The 16,247-nt window shown below is 47.9% G+C and overlaps 1 long non-coding RNA gene across 1 annotated transcript; it reads left to right on the forward strand.

The window, feature by feature from the left end:
- Window positions 1-605: 605 nt before the first annotated feature.
- On the forward strand, window positions 606-15,938 carry LOC127475430 (uncharacterized). Its single transcript, XR_007906215.1, has 3 exons — window positions 606-642; window positions 14,830-14,998; window positions 15,887-15,938. It is a non-coding gene; the product is annotated as an uncharacterized LOC127475430 (long non-coding RNA).
- The last annotated feature ends 309 nt before the right edge of the window (window positions 15,939-16,247 follow it).

Consider the following 16,247-nt stretch of genomic DNA (forward strand, 5'->3'; position numbering starts at 1 on the left):
TAATGCCAAGACCCTTCAGGGGAGCGAGTAACAAACCTGGCGTAGTCACAGCCCCAAGACCAGCTGTTCCCAGAGCACATATACTTGACCTCTTTCCTGCCTTTCATTCTTCTTTGTGGTGTTTCAAATAAATCCTAAATATGGGGATAATGTTGCCTTAAGTGGTATGTGCTTGGTATTGGTTTTGGGAAAAAAGATGTAATAATACTTCCCTGCATGGAAGAAATGACAGCCACGCTCATCTTGAGGGTCATTCGCTTTCTGACCTCTCTTTTCCCAAGCACTATTAGAATAGGTTGGATGCATGGCCAGGGTGACAAGGAAGGGAAAGTAGAACTGAGCAGCAGCTGAGGGAAGTGATAAACCAGAGCAGAATTAGCAGACCAAGGAAACCCCCACACTAGGGAGCAAGGGTGGTAGGCGTGTGTTACTCTACCCCATGTCCCTCCTTCCTTCAGAAACAGGCCCCACACAGAGCACGCAGTTCAGCAGACAGCCTGTCCTTTGGCTTGGGGCTATTCAGGTGGGAAAATAGCCTTTCAGGGCTTTATGATTTGTTTTACCTTTTCTTTTGTTGGGTTTTTTTACAGGAACCCAAAAGTAGCTGTTGTGAAAAGACAGCAGAGACTGTGTGGACCTCAGGTAACTTTTTTGAAGACTGTGAGACCTGCCAAACAGCCTGAGAGAAAGGATCTTACTGTGTTGATTTGTTTTCTTTGGTTTATGGGGGGAAAAAATATTTCACACATAATTAGCACAGCCACAGAGAGATTGTATTAAAGGCGCTTTACTGGAAATTTCAAGGGACAGAACAAGGGAAACCTGTGTTAACACTAGCAGCCAGGAGAAGGACCTTGCCTGCAAAATGGTGGGGAAGGACAATGTGGAGTGTTCAAGCTGTAAGAAAGAAACTGTTCAGGAGGGGAGCATGTGCATCAGGGGCTGGAATCAAACTAAGGTACTGAGGGCCATGATGTTCCCTGATTCCCTCCCCCAGACTCCACCATCCTGGGTGGTCAGGTGTGGGTGAGACACCACTCTCATGCAGGGAGGAGAGCAAGGTCCAAGGGCCCAAATTACTTCTCAATATCAAAACCCTTGGTGTCTCCTTCAGTTAAATCCACCCAGTTTCAGTTTTAACTCTCTGCCAGTGTGTAAAACCAATCAGTCCTTCTATTTTGAAGACCTCTCTAACATACTTTAAGAGCTCTTACCTACTTCTTCCATCTGCTGAACCCACTCAGCAGAGGAGTTCTTTTAATGCAAAAATTACCAAGACAGACTCAAGTTGCTCAGCCTTGTCCATACTCTGGTGAAAAGCCCACCATAGGCCTCTTTCTCCCCAGGTGTTTCCATGAAACCTGTCACAGTGGGCTTTGCATTCCCCAGAGTTCTCAGTTTTCTGATGCATTTTCTGTATCCTGTGTATTTCCATTCAAAAAGAGAATTGTGTGAGTGATATATGATCTTTTCAGGTGGGATTTTTTGATCCCTTGGGCTCAGTCAGAACCCTGAAAATAAAGATCTTGAGTTTATGTTTTAATCTATTTTGGGGACACTGATACAGGAGTAGAGGACTGATGTACCTGTGGAGACACCCGTTGCTACCTTATTGCACGGCACCTATTGTTGAACTGTCTGATCTCCCTACCCAGGCTGAGGTGTCACTTTAGCTTCAGACACACAGAAGTACCATTATTTAAAAGCAGAGATGTGAACTGCAAAGCCCTGCCTAGGGCCATGTTAAAAAATCCCTGCTTCACGTGTACTTAGCTGCCCACAAGTCAGCCTACAGTGCTCTGGTACACTTGTTCCCAGGCAGGGGAAGAGGCATTCGGACTCTTCTTGCAAATCCTGCAAATCATTTCCCATGAAAATGAAGTGCTTGCTGCTTTCTGGTTTGTCTTCCTTATTGTTTCTGCTTGTTTCATTTTTAAAGCTTACATCATTTTGTGGCCAGCAGTGTCTTGGGTGTCACACAAGAGCCACTCTTTCCCAGGTTACCTGAGGGCAGCGCCAGAGCTGAACAGCAGCTCTACAGAAAGCACGAATATACTGTGGCCATTTATTTCCTGCTGTGCTTAGGAGATGAGTGAGGCATATTTGTGGTGGTTGCTATTAGACATCAGGGAGGAGCAGTGCCTAGTGGTTGGCAGAGGGACAGGCAGAGACTCCTGGGTTATATTCATAGCAATGCCACTGACTTTGAGGGCAAAGTGACATGACCTGGTCTTCTCATTCTTGATGGGAACATCAGTATATTTAACTCTTCTGAAAGCCAGCTAGCAGCACCTGGATAATTCAGCAATTCAACAGCAGCCCAACTGTTTGTGTGTCGCCTCAGCTGCTGCAGTGTGTTGCTCTGGATGTATGGTGGTATTGGCAGAGGACACGAACTTAATGATGTTGATCAGGGAGAACTGTGGAGGTGAAGCAAAGCAAGAAGTCACTCTGTACTCCATTCAGTTTGTGCCCAACCCCCTTTCTTGGGAGCTCATCTCCTTTCCTCTTCTTTTTGACTTTGTACCTTTACCTGCCTGATATTCCCTGCTGGAATATCCCTTGGGCTCTCCTGAAATTTCTGACCTATCTCCAATCCAGAAGGTCATTTCTCTGTGGACATCTCCAATTCCCAGCCCATGCTCCCTCTGTTTTTCCATGTGCCAGCTTTACAACAGAAGGCACAAATATACTGCGTTTTCCTGCTGTGCTTAGGAGGTGAGTGAAGCTTGTGGTGGCTGCTATTAGACATCAGGGAGGGGCAGGAAAGGCGCTTAGGTGGGCAGGATCTGCCTGGGGAACCTGCCTGTCACAGGTGAAGGTGCTGCACTAGAGCTGCTGGGGCTGAGAAGAGACCTGAGGAACATGGCATTCATCAAGCCTCTGCTGGCCAAGGACAACCTGGGCATTGGGAATATGATTAAGTAGATGAGTGTTTATGCCCATTACTAAGCGGTTGCCTGCAACTCAGGATGCTGATTAATTGGGAAGTTGTAGCAGGAGGCAGGACAGGCCCTGGGACAGTGTTTACAGCACTCCTCCTTGGTACAGGGGGAGGGTGGCCAAGAATAACCCTCTGTTAGCCACCAGCAAGGTGAGCTGGTTGGATTTTTCCATTTGCCCTGTGTGTGGCTCTCATCTTTGTCCTCTGATTCATGCCAGCCCTGGAAAAGCCCTGGTACCAGTTGTCCCCAAAGAGGCTTCTCTATTTAGCACCGCTCAGGCTGTGGGGAGGAGGCTGGGGTGTGAGGAAGGACAGCACCCATCCCCAGCAGCCCCTGAGACACTCAGGCAGCATCGATCCTTTCACTGCCACTCTTCCTTATTTAAAGCCACACTGTGTTTACCTCCCACTCTGGATCCAGAGGGAGAGGGCTGGCAGGCACTCTGGCTTACTGTACCCTCAGGGCAGGAGACAAAAGATGGAGGAGGGAAGCAGGGCTGATGGCAGAGCCAGCCGGGTCGGCAGGGATTTTCCTTTGATGTGTGTCTCTGGGCAGCACTGTTCCGTGCTCCAGCAGCCACTGCAATTATGATACTCTCTTCCCTGCCAATTTTCCATGTCCGTTAGTGCTGAGGTTGGTTTGTGACATTCATTTTTTCTCTGCTGACGTGGGCAAATAAGCTACTGGCATGTCTCTGGTTTAGGAAAGCCAGTGGTCCAGTGCCTTTGCTGCAGCCATGCAGTGTGTGGCACACGCAGGAGAGAGCAGGCACCAGGGCAAAACACGGTGGCACGAGTGGTGGGAAAGGGAGAGCTGGAAACAAAGTGATCCAAAGCATCCTCCCTCCCAGCTACCTGGGCTCAGTGCTGATCTGCACCCCGGGGGCCCTCCCCACAGACCCCACAAACCACAGCACTGGTCTCAGGTGGCATCGCTGCCTCCATGAACACCTGTGCCAGGTACATGATCACTGCCCCTGCACAAGGCTGGTAGTCCCCACCCACAAGCACACTCAGAATAAGAGTCCAGCACACTCTCTGCTGTTTATTCCAGTGGATGCTGAAAGCATTACCTCCCTGCTGCTGGCCCTGCCAAGCTCTCTCACTCTTGTCCTCTGGCAGTTTCAAAACAAAGACACCTTAATTTTAACTTGCCTGCATGACTTAAACCAGAAAGGCAGCTTGAGCACAGGAGGAAAACTAACCCCTTGCTACATGACAAGGAGTTACTCAAGAACCTCTTTGGAAATCCAGCTTTGAACAGGAAGCTCATTTGAAAAACATTTAGCTAGTGAATATAAGCATACAATGTAAAACAAATCAATTACTTTAAGGTCCCTTGAAGCAACAAGCCTGGAGAGAGCTGATGGGAAATTTCTGCCCCAAGATCAGTGTCAAAGAACCAGGATCAGAAACCAGTGAGAGAGTTTGGATTGGAAATAAATGGTCACTTTTCAGTACAGCAAAAGAAATTACACGGGAAATTTATGAGGCTAGATGAAGAAAGGACTGGTCTGGTGTAACAGCTTCTTGCTCACAGGACAGCAATACATTTGCCTCCCTCACCTGAATTCAACCTCCCCATGGGGCCCTGGTCTGCACTGCAGTGAGCTCCTGCTGAGGGAACTTCAGTGTGTAGAAGGAGGTTTCCTTTCTAGGCATGACCATGAGCTGCAGGGGACTGAAGGAACTGGTTAATAAGAGCTGAGATCTCAATGGGATGCTTTAAAGAGCTGAGAGCAGACTGACCTCAAACACACTCAGACTTAATTTTCTGTCCTGGGGTGAGTGCTGTCTGCTGAGAAGCTGCCAACCTGCTGCCGTTGGAGACTCACAGATCGTGACTGCAGGGTCTGTGGCTGCCTCCCTATTTCACCTCTCACGTCAGACACCTCTGCATAAGCTCCAGCATCCAGTGGGACCAAAAAATACCAGCAGAGAGAAAGCAGGAGTAAGAGAAAAAGTGATTTTAAGAATTGATCAAAGATACATTTCCCCTCACTGGGTTGGGTAGAGAAGCCAACCCAGAAGCCACCTGACCAGGTGAATGTCTGGGATGAGAGGCTGAAGGTGGAGCAGGCAGCAGAATTTGGGCGTGTCTGTATTACTGCAGTCACACTGCAGACTGTAGTGATGTGAACAGTGGGCTGGCTGATGTGGTGGGGTGTCTCTACCACTGACACACTGGTGCACTGAGAGCCTCCCAGCTCACTCCCATCACTGCAGGGGAGAGGGCTGAATCCACAGCACAGCAACACCTGGGGCTGGATTCCTTCTAGCACTTCTGCTAACTCATTTAAAGCTACCTGGGTTAATCATTCTTGGCTGTGCTGCTGGCAGTCCAGACTTACCCAAGAGCAGCCCCTTTATAGAAATTCATGAAAAACTGACTCAACGGATTTAAAGGATGGGACCAAAGCTGCACACAGCCACGTGGCTGAAAAGCAGGAATCTTGTTCCCAGTCCAGTTCTTAATTCACTAACCAAGCCACTTCAGACTATTGAAAAGTTCCTCTTTGAGACCAAAAATTGCATCAGTGTCTCACCAGAAAAGCCTGCTGAGTTCTAATCAGGTACAGAGAGGGATTTTATGGAAGATGTCTTTTCTCCAGGCCCTGCTCCAGCTGCTAGGCATTTGTTCCAAACAACTGCTGGTAAATCTTCCTAAAAACATCAGTGGTCTAATATAATAGGTATCATAAGCTGTTCTGGCTGGAGAGGAGGTAACCCCCCCATTTTCAGAACAGTTGGGAGCAGAAATTAAAGCAGTGGGGTACTCTTGAAGGAAAATGGCCAAGGCTTCTGATGCTCTTAACTAGAACTCTGCTGGTGTCCTAGGGCAGTTTCCATAAACAGTGCCTCTATGGGGAAGACAGAAGAAATATGGGAATGCAAGAAGTGGCCCTGACACAGCACTCATATTTAGGCTTTGAAGGTGTCACAGAGAACATAAACCCAGGGCACCTGCCAGTGATGGCAGGATGAAGTCCTTTGGGAGAAGGTTAAGATTCATCAGTAAAACAGCAGGGGAGTGCATGGAGATGGGTTTCTGAGTGCTAAACAAAAAATGCCGAGGACCGTGCCCGGTCTGGGGTACAAACCGGATTAGTGAGGATGCTCTGTCTGTTGGCCATCATGTTCTTTCAGGCCTTGGATGAAGACGACAGGAATTTAACACACCCTCTTGGTCTTAGTGGTGTCATGGATGGCGTTGCAACCTTCAGGTAAAAAGAGACCTGTGTTTAATTGAAATCAGTTTGTTAAGCCAGGAGCAATTTGCATAACTCTGCGATCTGAGGAAAGAAGAGGCAGCTCTGGTCATCTTGTCCTGGCTGCCAGTGCCCTTGAGCTGGTGACCACAGGCATCTGGCAGGGAACAGAGACTCAAGACCTGGACTTCTGGAAGAACTGGAAGTTCTGCAGCTCTCCACGCACAGAGCACCCTTGTCTAGCAAGGTTCAGAGTGGGCCCTGCACTTCGCTGCATGCTCCCCGGCTCAGTTGGACAGCTGTTTTCTCTCTGTCACCCTTCCTAAATCAACAGGCTCCTTTGCCTGCTGCCTTTGTATTTTTCTCCCCAGAACTCAACAGATACCTGCTGTTCAATCCTTTAACTGAATTAAGTGAGAGTTAAACTGTTATCTGGGGTTAAATGGTTATTTGTATGGTCTGAGTGCACCTTTGCACTCGGCCAGTGCAGAGAATCAAGCTACAGCCACAGACTGCATCTCATGGAGACACTAATGCTCCTCCTATATTAGCAAAGCTGAAGGCTCTGGGAGGTGGCTGGAGGTGTAAGGAGTGCTGCTCTCTAATTCCCTTCCCTCCCATGTTACTAAGCTGAGATCTTCAGAGGTCAGAGCAGGCTCACTGATGGGATCGGGACATTGTAGAGTCACAGAATCATTAAGGTTGGAAAAGAACTCTAAGATGATTGAATCCAACTGCTAACCCAGCACTGCCAAGTCCACCACTAAACCATGTCCCTTAGTGCCACATCTACACAGCTTTTAAACGCCTCCGGGGTTCGTGACACCACCACTTCACTGGGCACCCTGTTCCAATGCTTGATAAACCTTTCCATGAAAAAAGGTTTTCCTAATATCTAATACCAGGAACATGACTGACAGCAAATGACAAATCACCTATAAAATGACTTAGGATTGGTATGAGTCAGATTGCAAGTTATGTTAAGTGCGTGGTACTTGGTGGGAGATACAAATTGTAGAGCTGTCCCTCTGTGGGTTTCCTACACCCTGGTAGGAGGAGGGATGCTCTGTGTCAGTGTTGAGCTGTTCAGTTCCTTCCATTGCTTCTTACTGGATGTTGTGACCTCTGGCAAGTCTTGTCCTCTCAGTAACTGGATTTCCATTTACAAAGGGGAAGTGGCAGCACTGTCCTAGCACAGGTATGTGATGATAATGCCTTTGAAGCCACAGGAGTAATGAAAAGTAAGGAATGAACGCAGCACTGACTGCCCACTGCCCAGCAAAGCCAGACAGGGAACAAACATAATGATTTATGACTTGTGCAGCAATGCAACATGTTACCTTTCTCCCCACCTTGCCCAGACAGATGAGACATGCTTTGCACAGTGCATTTCTGTGTCAGAGTGGGGTGACTTGAACAGGCCCCAGGACTCCCTGGTAGCTGTGGAGGCAAGGAAGGGGTGATTATGGCATTAAATCACAGAAAAATCATGAAGCTAAATGTTCTCGATGGTGCTGTTTTAAGTAGAGGACAGTGACACTGCCAGAAACTCCTTTGGAATTAGATGATCTCTCATCCCACTTACCAGAGAGCTTGTGGGACCTGTTTCAGGTTGGGATAAATGGCCATAAATAATGAGTCGAGAGAGCTAATCCAGATCCAAAGCATTAAAACTTCAAAGACCCCCTCTAAGGATGCTAAAAGGCAAGGAACTAGTGTGGCTGCATTCACTAGCGTGATTACCTGCAAATGAAGGCAGCAGCTCTGACTCATGTGCTTATGGAGGAGAATTATAAACAGGTCTGTATTCTCAATTATTCCCTGGGCTGGAGGGCAGGAGCTGGGAGATAATGGGCAAATCAGATTCAGAGGTAGAGGAAAGCTGTTTCTCTTTCTCTGCATGGCTGCACGAAGCCCACAAACATGGGATTTGAATTTTCTTATCTCTTACGTAGCATCAGCTTAAGAAAATATGGCCATGCCTCCACTGCTGATATTCATACACATGTGCTGTCTTGGCATGCTTTTTGACACCAGGATGAGTTTTAACTTGGGTGTTGAACCATACCACACCACAAACAGGGCTTGAGGAGCTTGCTGCTGCTGGATCAGGGGACATGCTCTGAACCTGGATCCCAAAAACCATTCTGAGGCTACTCAGCTGCTGAGCTGGGGAATCATTTTATAAATAAAGGCAAATGAAATTTGGTTTCACACAATTCCCTCCAGTTTCTCTCCTGCTCGTTGACAGAGAGGAAATGCTTTTCAGATGCCAGCTGGTGACACTGCTTCATTATAAATTGCTCATGTCCCGTTTTTAAATAGTGACTGCAAAATATTCAGCCAGCTCTCAGATCAACCTGTCTGTTCTCTCTGGGGCATCTTGTGGTTCTTGGGCTTGGAGCTTGGTAAGAGTTGCCTAAAGATTTAACACCTTTCCTTGGAGCAAGGCTTGGAAATCCTGGGACTGTCCAAGTGACTCCTCCATTGTCCTTGTTGGGTACTGGATCAGCTGTGGGATCAGGGCCAGTTGGAGACCCTTTTCTAATACAGATTTGCAAGGACCAGGTCAGGTATTCCCTGCACTCTCCCTGCTCTCATTGCAGTGTCTGTGACCCTTTGAGGCCCGTGCCCTCTGAAAGCATCACGCTCCCCACAGCCCCATGTTAAATACCACAGCAGAGGGGTGTGTGTGCATGGTGTCTGCAGAGCCCCTCCTGGGAGGAGGAGGCCTGGGAGAGAGCACTCACTGGTACTTTTCCATCCTCCTCCGTGCAGGCTGCTGGCTACCTCGGTGGGAGCTGTTTGTAGGGCTGAAGCCAAGAAGTGTCCCGTGACGTGGCAAATCCTCCTTTGCCAGAAATCACCTTTTCAGAGCATTTTCTCTAGCCTCATAGTCATCTGTGTTTTCATTTCTCTCTCCCAGCTCCGCAGGGAAGGGAAGGCAGCCAGCAAGCTGGTGGGGATGAAGATGTCAACTGCATGGGGAGAGGCAGGAATTTAGCAGTCCCTGGGCAAACTCAGCACTTCTGAGGGGCTGGCTGCCATTTGCACACCTTTGTGGATTCCAGTCACTCAGAGGTGCTACTGGGGTTTAACTTCTCCGGTGCCAGGCTGCCACAGTCACAGGGATGACAGTCTTCTCGCTCCCAAAAGGCATTCCCTTTCATCTGTTTGTGACACAAAGTTTTGCTTGTGACGCAAGATTTAGAAAGATGATAAGCAAAGTAGAAGGTTGGGAAGTTCCCCAAGAGCAAGGACAAGATCTGTGTCTCATTTCTGGGCCTTTCTGAGCGATCAGGGTGGTTTTTGGTCTGTGTTTGGTCAGCATCTGGAAATGATGTGTGTCTTTGGTCATAGGTCTTTTATTTCATAATGGGACCCTTGCATGTTGCAAAATTAATAGAAGTGAATTGTAAGTCACCTGTCAAAGGAAAATTGAAAAGGGATCCCAAGAAACCATGTTAACCATGAGACCTGGAGATTTTTAGCCAAGTCCTAAGGTGACATTATAGATGTGTGCACTGATATTTATAAAGAGCAGTATAAAATCCTACTTGAAAAAGTTGGCAGCGTAATACAGTAGGCATTTCACAAGCCATAAGCACTTCAAGGAGGAAAGAGGTAGGGATGTTATGTAATTCTTTAGGCAACTTCAGTGCACCTGTTAATTGCCACTGAGTTACGAGGTTTGTCTCAGCCCAGATGCAGAGTGTGGTGCAAAGCCTGGTGTATGGATGGCCACCACTTCAAGGCTTTACCCCTCTGAGGTTCCCTCACTGTCTTGGATGCCAATGAGTGTCTTGTCCTTGTGTGAGAACAGAGGCTGTGCTTAAGACAAAGAGCTGGATCCTGTGCCCATCTTCACCCCAGTCCTCTGTATTTTCTAGGGTACATCCCTTAGGTCCAGTTTTGTAATGGCTTTTAGAAAGACACCATCACAACCTCTGCATCTGTATGAGGAGGCAGGAGAGAGCAACATGACCAGGCTGCCACAAGGGAGTCACATTTCCTGGAGAAGAGCAAACAAACCAAACCACCAATGTCTCATTTCACCAGAGCATGCTGACAACAGCATACGCACACACCACAAGTGGCAACAAACAACAGGAAAATTACAGTCAAAACCAGTCCTGGATGAAAAACCCCACCATGAACAACACTGCATTTTGTATTCAGCTGGCAGTTGTGATTTGCTGGCATTTTTTTTAAAAAAACCACTCTTCCTTCGCGTGGACAACAGAAAGCTGTTTAAGAAATGGAGCTCACCCAGCTCCACAAACCCCTGGGGCAGCATCCCCATGACCCAGTCCCCTCCACTCGCCATATCCTGGGTCTGTCAGTCACTTCTTCTCTGTCTCCATTTTCCTCCTCCTCGCGACTCAGAACACTGTGTGGTCTATGGCTCTGCCTGGAACAAGTGGGGACCTGTGTCTGCTCTGACTGGAGACCATTGCTGTGTGTAAAGTGATTGGATACAAAAATTATAAATGAAATGGAGGTTGGGGCGCGGCGGCCAAAGCAAACACACATCCCAAGCGCATGGGGAGAAGAAAGGCTTGTAAGATTCCTAAGTTGAGCATCAGAGTGTTGTGATGGACACCAGGGAGAGAACTGTGACCTGGTTTTGCTCCTGCGGTGCTGTTCTGCCAAGCTGACCAGGACAAGGTCTGGTTACATCAGGGCAGGTAGCAGTGCTCTTTTTGCCAGGGATGTTTTGGAGAGTGAAGATGGGCTGGGGTAGGATTTATGAGCAGTCCTCAGGGGATGGTGTAGCTCTGGGTGGTGCTGTGGGAGTGAAGAGCTCTGTGTCCTTCCCGCAGCCTGCTTTATTGCAGAGTCTCCCCTCAGCTTGCCATTACTCCCATGTCTCCCATACAAAGTCTTGCACAACTCCAGCTTCAGTCCCTGGCTTCTCCCAGTTTCTTTGTCTCTGTCTACCTGAAGAGGAGATGCCATTTGGGATGGAGTTGATGGGAGTACCTGCTCAGCATCCTGCCACCCCCACCACAAACCCTAGCATGGGAACAGGTCCCCAGAATTTTCTCCTACATATTTTTAAGGAGCTTCTGAGTTATTCCAGCCAGCCCATGGGTCATCTCTGTGTCACAGCCTTTGTTCACTTGGCATCTGCATTTGGTGGTTGTCTACCAGAGCCCAGCCCCCTGGTTTTGTTTTCAAAAACAGGACAATAATGATGTTCTTCATAGACATTTCCCTTTGATGAGAAGCTTCTGCCCCGCTTTTACCCAGATTTCACCTGCACTGATAAGTAGGGGGTATCTAATTCATGTTTATCAGTCCAAGAATTTAAGAATGTCATCAGTGAATTGATATACGGTGAAGAGATTGAGAATTTCCTCTCAAAATTGGCTTCATAGCACTAATGGAGACACTGGAAGTGTGTTCATACATGCCTATAGGTCGCTGGAACTGAGGTGTGAAGAGGTTGTGAAATGCAAATCAGCCATGCTCCAGCGACTAAGTGGAGTCACACTGGTTTGTCTTCACTGAAGATCTGATTACTAGGACACACTTAATAAACTACAGAAAGCAAGAAAATCAGCTTCCGAAAAGGGAAAAAACCCCCACAAACAAATTGTATGCCCAAATCCACAATGGGGAAATGCATATCTGTGTTTATTTTCCATTTTGCACTTATTGGTAGTGAATCAGATTTCAGGAGCAGAAACCAAGGGCCACCTACACTGGTTTAGTGTTATCTCAGAAGGGGGGTTGTGGGACGAAGATGCTGCTTCCCCAGGCTTATGTAGAAATATAAAATTCAGCTGGAGTTTACACGGTCTGCAGCTCTGCTGCTAAGGTCTCTATTGCAAAAATTAGCATCAAAAGAGGAAAGGAGAAAAAAGAAAAGCCCAAGGGAACACAGTCTGAGTGTGAGAAGTGAAAATGTTAACAGGGGCCAAGAAATCTTTTTCTCCTGCTGAAATCTGTTGTTCTCACTATGGAGCAGGGAGCTGGCAGAGGGGCTGGAGCCGTGTTTGTGTTGCTGAGCCTCCCTGAATGGCCCTTTTCAGCTTGCAGTTTGTGAAGAAAAGTGGGAAGGAGCCAAAACCAGGGTGGAGGAACATATAAATACTATGTGTAAGCAATGATGTTTTTTATTTGGAAGCAGACCAATATAGTTGAGACTCACCTTGGATAACTCGCAGCGGGGGTGGGAGAGCCCCTCCCATCTCCACCCACTACTAAAAAAAAATAATAAATTAGTTTTAGGACGTTTTGGGTATTTGCTGGGTGTTGGGAACTCCCTGTGCAGTGCAGAGGTACAACTCAGAAAAGCTGCCAGCAGCTCCTTTTGCTTCCAGACCCTGGGGTGGGTTTTGCCATCTCTTGATGTGACAAACACAGTCCCAGTTTCCCATGGGTGAGGCTGCCGGAGAGTATTAATGAAATATATGATGTGGGACTCACGTACAGGGTAGGAAGAACATCCAGCCAGGGAGCTGACATGCTGTCACAGAAATGCTGTCATGCTGAGTGTGGCTTTGCTGCAAGTCCCTGTCGGGAACCTGCTCTAGTCTTGCCAGGGGACAGCTTAATGTGATGTCACATGCAGAGAATATGACTTGGGTGGATAGAGAGAAAGAAAGAAAAAAGAATGAACCTTCAAACCCCCCTACCTGTCCCCCCAGCTATTCTGTAGCCATTTCTTATTAGAAAAATTACAAGCACGGTGCTTAGTTAGAAAATAATCTTGTTTATGTATTTATGCAGGATTTTTCATGCTTAAGCTCCACAGAAAGTCACACGGAAGTGTGCAGGAACAGGGCAAACACCATGAGTGTCCTGTTATGAGTCCATAACAGTGGTGTTGTGTGGTGGAGGAGCTGTGCAAGTGAGCTGTGATGTTTCCACTGCACCCCAGACCCCAAATCCCACAGAGCTTTTCAGTGTCTGTGGGCTATCCTGCACATTTGAGTAGAACAGGAAGGAGTGATATTAGAATGAGTGTTTTTTTTAAATTTCTCCCTGTGGAAAGGTCCGTTCTTAATTCATTAGGGGTGACAATTACAATTTTAAAAAAAGCCTTGGGAGGTCAAAAATAGAAGAGACATTTTCCACATAAAGTCATGTTTTGGGTTTGTCTTCCTGTGACAAATATTCAAAGATGTCAAGGCAAATGGAAGATTTTGTTTGTTTCTCAGTCTTCTCCTTTGGACCAAGCACTGTGTCTCAGGGTGGACATCTGCAGTGGGGCAGTGCAGGTGGCTGCCTCTTGCCTCGATGGAGAACGGCTCCTTCAGCAAGGCAAAGGGAGAAAAGAAGGGGGAAAATGGTGGAACAGGCTCCTATTACACACTAGCAGATGGAGGAAAGGGAATAAACAGAAGCTGTTTGCTTTCCCTCAGCAGGAAAGACTATCTGGGCAGGCAGGAAGGAGGGGATGGGAGGGACAGGCAGGAAGGCTGGCAGATGGTCAGTCTCGTGGAGGGGAGCGTGTGGCTCATGCAAAGGTGGCTGGAGGGGCTGTGTCAGGGACAGGATGGAGTTCCCTGTTTGCTCAGGAAGTCTGCAGTGTGTGTCCCCTTCCTGTCTTCCTGCACTGATGTGACATGTCCTGTTCACGATGCCAGCAGCTAAGGAATTTCACCTGTCCTCCTGAAGCTGCTCTCACCTCTCTGGGGGACAGAGGTTCTGACACAGGATGGCAGAGCATTTCTTGATGCAGAAGAGGGAGAAAGAGCTCTGGTCGCTGGGAAAAGCATTGTTGGGTCCTCCTGAAGCACAGCTTGAGTTGTTGTCTCACACACTGGTCCAAATTCTGAGCTCAGCTACCCCATGAAAGAAATACCTTCCTCCCTCCAAAAGCACCATGTAGTTTTATGGAGAATCTGTTGCTCCTCTCCTGGTTTTCCATCTGCTCTGGACCACAGGTCTTCCAGAAGGTGAAGACTTTCTGTGCCCCCATTCCCTACTTTGAGAAAACCCTTACCCTCCACCAGTTCTCAGTTCCACCCCTCACTGCCCCAGCACATTCGTGATGGACCTGCTGGCAGGGAACCATCCCACCTGCTCCTGAGATGGATGGCTGAACTTGCCCAGCAAGGAAATCAGACAACATCTCGTCAAAACAAGCTTTGACAGCTCTACTCAGAGTAAACCCATTTATTTGCATCTTTTTCTGCCCCGTCACCCTCTTGTGTGATCCCTTGAGCTGGTTACCAGAGGTTTCCCCACCCAAGACATCAGGACAGTGACAGCTGGGAGCAGGAAGCTCCTTTGGCTTTTCTCAGTGGATGTTACCATCGTGTGAGAGTGTATAAAGCTGCTTCACTCAGTGGAGCTGGCAGGTTTGGATCTTTCTGCCATGAACACCTATGCAAAAAGTCACAGGGGGAAATACTGAGCCCTAGAGCCAAGTGCATGGAGCAAGGACAAAACCTACAGAAACATCTGTACTGGCATTGAGCCTTACTAGTGAAAACACTTTAATCCAGTAGTACCCACAATTCCCTTAGACCTTTCAGAAGGAGAGAGACTGTGTCACATTGGAATCTGTAGTTCCTTTGAGCTGCAAAGGAACTTCAGGGAGACAAATCTATGAAGTTTCATCTAAAGGGATGGCTCCCCATAGTGCTTTGGTTGTGAGACAGGATCACATTTAATTCACCTCATCTGAATGGCTGAATCATTTTCTTTCCTTGAAAACAGAATGAAAATCCTATTTTTAACTTGCTGCCTCCTTTCCCCTTGCCTTGGATCAGGATGATGCTGTGCTACCCTAAGTCACCACTTGAGAACTTCCAGCGCAGGAGCATCCCTGGTTCAGGTTTATTCCCTGTGTCCTGTGCTCCAGGGGATCCCACAGCTGGATGCAAATGTGAGTAGCCCAGAGATAGCAGCAGACTCCCACTCACCCCCAGGTGCTGGAGCACCTAACAGCAATATAGAGCACCATGCCCAGCTGGGTGACGCAGGCAGGCCCAGGCCTGTTACCTTAAGTATTCCCTGTCGGGCTGGTCAGATCACCTCAGTGTGAAAATGATTCAGAGGGTTTTATAGCATTTTTCAAATAAACATGCAGTGCAGACTATTTTCATTACTTTCCCAGCCTCCTGTAAAATTTGTCAACTGAGTGCTTGGGGAAGAAATTAACTATGTGTGCCTGGGCTGGAGAGCTCAGCAATGAGAAGGTCTTCTGCCCCTCAAAGCTGGCACAGCTGCAGGATGTATGGAGTCCTCTGCCCCTTTGTCAAAGCAGGAGCCAAGAAAATACTCTAGGTCAGCCACTAACAACCTCCATGAGCCCAAGGGATGGCTCATTATGCTAAAATTTATCAATACCAGTGAGGCTAAGGGGGTTAGATTCTTCCACGGGAGATGGGAATGAGACAATCCTTCCATGGGGACCTCGCCCGTGATGGAGATGAAACTGTCCCAGGAAGAAACTTCAGTCCTGTCACCTCCTCCTGGCCTTCAAAGAGAGCATTTCATCTCAGTGTGTGTCCGCTAAGCGCGGTTGAGTGGCCGGGTTTATGGAGGGTGAAATCATTAACACTCCGGGAACATGAATGCCCTGCTTCTGCAGGAGCAGCCGGGCGGGCTCGTCAGGGCCGAGGTGTGAGCGAGCCAGCTGAGGACTGAAAGGGCTCAAACATCCCTTGGCACATCAGGGCAGCTCTTGTTCAAATGAGACTTCATTAAGCATTTTACATAATGTTGAAAAACAACCATTAATTAGCAGCGCCTATTTCTCTTTGTTCCTTAGGTGACAGAGATGCAGTCTCAGTCTCTCCATTTTCTCCCCATTTCCTCTCCCAAGAATTTTCTTTTTTGATGTGTTTTCATTGTTGCCAAAACCCACCAACACTGTTTCTCTATGGGGCTAAATGTGGGAATAAAAGCTTGTGTGGTGGCTGCCATCCCTGGCATGTTGGGAGATGCTCCAGAAGCTTGCCTGGTGCACTGGAACCCACACTAGCTGCCTTTGCAGCCAGCAGAAGAACTGTTCCCGGCTCCTGCACTGCATAGCTCCAAGGATCTGCAGGTCTAAGGCAGTGGTGGCAACACAGAAGAGTCAAGTCCCATGGCCAGCTGTGGCTGGGATTAGATCCCCACTGCATTCCACA

This window comes from Manacus candei, unplaced genomic scaffold, assembly GCF_025592945.1.
Source record: "Manacus candei isolate 608988 ecotype Guabito, Panama unplaced genomic scaffold, ASM2559294v1 h1tg000046l, whole genome shotgun sequence".
Lineage (NCBI taxonomy): Eukaryota > Metazoa > Chordata > Aves > Passeriformes > Pipridae > Manacus > Manacus candei.